At 27.2% G+C, this 6,000-nt stretch overlaps 1 long non-coding RNA gene across 1 annotated transcript in view; it reads left to right on the top strand.

Moving 5' to 3' along the window:
* The first annotated feature begins 2,366 nt into the window (after nt 1-2,366).
* LOC126747454 (uncharacterized) overlaps nt 2,367-6,000 on the top strand; it is a 35,843-nt gene continuing 32,209 nt past the window's right edge. The window contains exon 1 of the long non-coding RNA XR_007664207.1: nt 2,367-2,554. This is a non-coding gene — a long non-coding RNA (uncharacterized LOC126747454). The remainder of the gene's footprint in view (nt 2,555-6,000) is intronic.

The raw sequence follows: 6,000 nt of genomic DNA, 5'->3' as shown, positions 1-6,000 counted from the left end.
AATCAGAGTGATCTGAATACTTATAGTAAAGATATGAAGGAAATTACCTAGGACTTCTCCAGTACCCTGTGATTTGCAAGTAGTAATTCAATATAACAGCTCCTAACTGATGAATTTTCATGGTTCTTTTATTGGAAGCTGTAGAATACTTCAGAGAAACTTTTAAGATAAAAATCAGAGTGATCTGAATACTTATAGTAAAGATATGAAGGAAATTACCTAGGACTTCTCCAGTACCCTGTGATTTGCAAGTAGTAATTCAATATAACAGCTCCTAACTGATGAATTTTCATGGTTCTTTTATTGGAAGCTGTAGAATACTTCAGAGAAACTTTTAAGATAAAAATCAGAGTGATCTGAATACTTATAGTAAAGATATGAAGGAAATTACCTAGGACTTCTCCAGTACCCTGTGATTTGCAAGTAGTAATTCAATAAAAGAGATCTCAACTGATGAATTTTCATGGTTCCTTCATTGGAAGCTGTAGAATACTTCTGAGAAACTTTTAAGACAAAAAACAGAGTTATCTGAATACTTATAGTGAAGACATGACGGAAATTACCTAGGACTTCGCCAGCACCCTGTGATTTGCAAGTAGTAATTTAATAAAAGAGCTCTCAACTGATGAATTTTCATGGTTCCTTCATTGGAAGCTGTAGAATACTTCTGAGAAACTTTTAAGACAAAAATCAGAGTTATCTGAATACTTATAGTGAAGATATGAAGGAAATTACCTAGGACTTCTCTAGTACCCTAAGATTTGCAAGTAGTAATTCAATAAAAGAGCTCTCAACTGATGAATTTTCATGGTTCCTTCATTGGAAGCTGTAGAATACTTCAGAGAAACTTTTAAGATAAAAATCAGAGTGATCTGAATATTCAAAGTAAATATATGAAGGAAATTGCCTAGGTCTTTTCCAGTACCCAGTGATTTGCAAGTAGTAATTCAATAAAAGAGATCTCAACTGATGAATTTTCATGGTTCCTTCATTGGAAGCTGTAGAATACTTCAGAGAAACTTTTAGGATAAAAATCAGAGTGAAGTGAAGATATGAAGGAAATTACCTGTGATTTGTAAGTAGTAATTTAATAAAAGAGCTTCCAATTGATGAATTTTCATGGTTCTTTTATTGAACGCTATAAAATACTTCTGAGAAACTTTGAAGATAAAAAACAGTGTAATCTGAATACTCAAAGTGCAGATATGAAGGAAATTACCTAGGACTTCTCCAGCACCCTGTGATTTGCTAGTAGTAATTTAATAAAAGAGCTCCTAACTTATGAATTTTCACGGTTCTCTTTTATTGAAAGCTGTTAAGTCTGTAACCCTACCCCAAAATTTGAAAAGAACCCAAATAACTCGCTCTCCCTTAATTTTCCGAGAAAAATTTTACTAACCTTTTTAATTGGGCTTCTTTGGTAGTACACATTAGAAAAATAAAAAGTTAAAGTTTCCCCAAAAGGCCTGAGAAAAGTGGGTGTTTATGGTTCTAGGTTTTTCGCCATTTTCTCAAATTCTGTGCCAGGTGGTGCTGATTTTTTTTCACTTTTGGATACCACTGATTATTCCAGACAACTTTTGCTTAAAGCATTTCGCTGCTACACTTTTACGTTTGGCATAAAAAAATTAAATTTAATTTTAATAAATTTGTCAAAGGTTTTTTAACCTTTTGCTTTAAAATGTATTTTTTTTTATACAAAGAAACATTTGGAAAATAGATTTTATTGATTCTGATAATTTTTTCAATTTTTTAAATTTCGAGGCCAAGTGGAAACACTTGAATAACTCGTGTTCTGTTAGTTTTCCAAAAAAACGTTAATAAGCTTTTCAATTGGCTTTTCAATGGGGTAAACGTTGCCGAAATAATAAAAATTAAATCTCACGTATGTTTCGAGGAAAACTCATATTTGTAATTATCGGCTTTTCGCAATTTCCTCGACTTTTATGCGACTTTTTATTTATTTTTTTTTACATAAAAATACCAAAAAGTCCCTATTTTTTATTTGGGCATAAAAAAACAACCATTTTTAAATGAGATTTTTCAGACTTCCTATGTATAATACAATATAAATATTTTTAGCATAAGGGCTATTGCATTTTAGGGCTTAAACCTCTTTCCCCTAAATAATTAGGCCCATATAATATCATAATATTATTTTTAAATTATTTTATTTTAAAACATCCAGTACAGTACCATCGTATGCATAAAATCGATAAAATCGTACAAACACGCGTTTTTTTTTGCGAAAGAATTCGCCCTATGGAGCGTTAACATAAACAATGCCGAGAGCCGGGCCGCATTCTTTGCGCTAAATTGCGTCTTTATAAATATTTTAATTTTATTCGAGGTTCGGTTACGCGTGCGACGCGCTTCATCGTGAAACGATTTATCGGGAAAAGTCGGAATTTTACTTTAAATCGCGGAAAAAGTGGAAAATCGTCGCCGAATTTCGCGGTGCGTTCGTGTATGGGCTTTCGTACGTCCGTTGATCCTGATCCCTCTGCGACCTTATGACTGATATGGTCGCTAGAAGGGCCGATCCAGCTTTAAGGTAGGAAATTTTTTTCAAAAAAAAATTTCAAATGTTGATTTATTTTTTGAAAATTTAATTGAATTGGGCCTGATTTATTATAATAAAGTTTGAATTGTGTTTTTTTTCTTCCCATTCTCCCATTTTCTAGAATTTTATGTGGCAACCTCGCAATTTTTTCAACACCGACAACAGCGCTTGTGACGCAGTACTTCTTTTTGGTTCGAGATATTTCGGTTGACATCATCAGCGCTGTTGTCGGATATTTTTCGATTCGACGTGTTTTAATTTTTTTAGCGATGTTGTCAGATGAATTCTATTTCCTTTTCAGGTTGGCTCGATTTGGTTATTGTTTTATTGGCTCATTTTTTTAATTGGTGTCCCTTTTGAAAATATTTGACGTTTATTGCTCATATCTGTTAATCTGTCAATGGCTTGGTTTATGGTGGTGTGACTATATATAGTTTTTATCTGCATTAAGGTTAAATAATTGACATTAAATAAAACCGTAGCGCTTATAGAAGGCATATATGGTCACTGTTGTCAATCAAACAGTTTGACAGATGTCATCTGTCACTTGTCAAACTATTACAAATAAAATTAGCTGATTTGTTTTAACAAGTATACGAGGTTCTTCTTTATTTTTTTTTCTAAAATATTTTGACACATTTTAATTTTTTTTAATATTTTTTTTAAATTTTAAACTATGCTGTCAGATTTTTTAAAGTGCATTTGTTTGACATTGCACTTCATATTTTTGACAGTTTTTCCAAATTTTAATATTTGACATTAATTTATTTTTTTGAAATTAATTTAGTTTTATGCCGTGTTGTCAGATTTCCTTTTTTTTGTAGTAAACTTTGCAAAATATTTTTCTAATTATAACCCACTTACTAAAATACATCTGACATCGTTACATCTGACGCATATTTTTAAATTTCATTCGACATCTATCTTTGACAGTTTTTTCAATTTTTTATATTTGGTATTATTTATTTATTTTTTTTTAATTAATTTAATAATGATGTGTTGCCGGATTGATATTACCTATTTGCTAAATTGTATGTGACAACGTTGTATTCTTTAAAATTTCATTTGAAATCTTTGACAGTTTTTGCAATTTCCTACCTTTAACATTATTTATTTATTTATTTTTTAAATAAATTTAATAACTATGCTGTTTTGCCAGATTAATTTTTTTTTCAGTAAACTTTGCAAAATATTGTTTTAATAATATCTACTTGCTAAAATTCATGTGACAACGTTGCATTTTTCTAAATTTCATTTGACATCTTTGACAGTTTTTTCAATTTTTTCTATTTGACATTACTAATTTATTTTTTTTTAATTAATTTTATAAATATGCGGTGTTACCAGATCTGTTTTTTTACAGTAAATTTTGCAAAATATTTTTTTAATTATCCTTTTACTAAAATTCATCTGACAACGTTGTATTTTTTTAAATTTCATTTGACACCTTTGCCAGGGTTTCCAATTTTTTATAATTGACATTATTAATATATTTTTTTAAATTAATTTAATAATTATGCCCTGTTGCCAGATTGGTTTTTTTTACAGCGAACTTTTCAAAATATTTTTTTTAATATTATCCACTTGCTAAACTTAATTTGACAACGTTGAATTTTTTAAATTTCATTTGATATCTTTGACAGTTAAATTATTACCCATTTGCTTAAATTTATATGACAATGTTGCATTTTTTTAAATTTCATTTGACATCTTTGACAGTTCTTCCATGTTTTAGTATTGGATATTATTGAATTATTTTTTTTTAATTAATTTAATAAACATGCTGGGTTGCCAGATTTGTTTTTTTTTTGCAGGAGACTTTGCAAAATATTTTTTTTAATTATCCTTTTACTAAAATTCCTCTGACAACGTTGCATTTTTTAAAATTTCATTTGACACCTTTGACAGGGTTTCCAATTTTTTATATTTTACATTATTAATTTAGGTATTTCTTTAAATTAATTTAATAATTATGCTCTGCTGTCAGATTTGTTTTTTTAACAGCAAACTTTGCAAAATATTTTTTTTAATATTATCCACTTGCTAAAATTAATTTGACAATGTTGCATTTTTCAAAAATTTCATTTGACATCTTTAACAGTTTTTTCAAATTTTAGTGTTTGATTTTATTGATTTATTTTTTTTTAATTAATTTAATAATTATGCTGTGTTGCCAGATTTGTTTTTTACAGTCAACTTTGCAAAATATTTGTTTAACTATTATCCTTTTACTAAAATTCATCTGACAACGTTGCATTTGTTAAAATTTCAATTGACATCTTTGATAGGGTTTCCAATTTTTTATATTTTATATTATTAATATATTTTTTTAAATTAATTTAATAATTATGCCGTGTTGTCACAGTTGTTTTTTTTAAAGCAAACTCTGCAATTATTTTTTTAAATGCTATCCATTTGCTAAAATCTATATGACAATGTTGCATATTTAAAATTTTCATTTGACATCTTTGACAGTTTTTCCAAATTTTAGTATTTGATTTTATTGATTTATTTTTCTTTAATTAATTCAATAATTATGCTGTATTGCCAGATTTGTTTTTTTTTTACAACAAACTTTTCAAAATATTTTTTTTAATATTATCCACTTGCTAAAATTAATTTGACAACGTTGAATTTTTTTAAATTTCATTTGACATCTTTGACAGTTTTTCCAAATTTCAGTATTTGATATTGTTGATTTATTTTTTTAAATTAATTTAATAATTATGCTGTGTTGCCAGATTTGTTATCTTTACAGGAAACTATGCAAAATATTTTTTTTTTAATAATATCCACTTGCTAAAATTCATGTGACAACGTTGCATTTTTTTAAAATTTTATTTAGCATTTTTGACAGTTGTTCCAAATTTTTATATTTGACATCTTTGTTCTATTAATCATTAAATTAATTTAAATATTATGCTGTAATGTCAGATTTCTGTTTTTTTTCAATAAACTTTGCAAAATATTTTTTTAGTACTATATCCATTTGCTAAAATTTATATGACAATGTTGCATTTTTTTAAATTTCATTTGACATCTTTGACAGTTTTTCCAATTTTCAGTATTTGATATTGTTGATTTATTTTTTAAAATGAATTTAATACTTATGCTGTGTTGTCAGATTTCTTTTTTTTACAACTTTGTAAATGGTTTTTTTTAGATATCATTCATTTGCATTTCATATTTTTTTTAATATTTGCTACTTGCTAAAATTAATTTGACAACGTTGCATTTTTTAAATTTCATTTGATACCATTGACAGTTTTTTCAAAAATTTTTGTATTTGACATTATTGATTTTATTTAAATTAAATTAACGATTATGCTGTATTGTCAGCTTTTTCCAAAACATTTTTTAAACATTATCCATTTACTAAAAATTATGTGTCAACGTTGCATTTTTTAAAATTAATTTAATAATCATGCCGTGTTGTC

Source organism: Anthonomus grandis, chromosome 19 (genome assembly GCF_022605725.1).
Source record: "Anthonomus grandis grandis chromosome 19, icAntGran1.3, whole genome shotgun sequence".
Classification (NCBI taxonomy): domain Eukaryota; kingdom Metazoa; phylum Arthropoda; class Insecta; order Coleoptera; family Curculionidae; genus Anthonomus; species Anthonomus grandis.
This window is presented reverse-complemented; position numbering and strand designations above follow the sequence as displayed.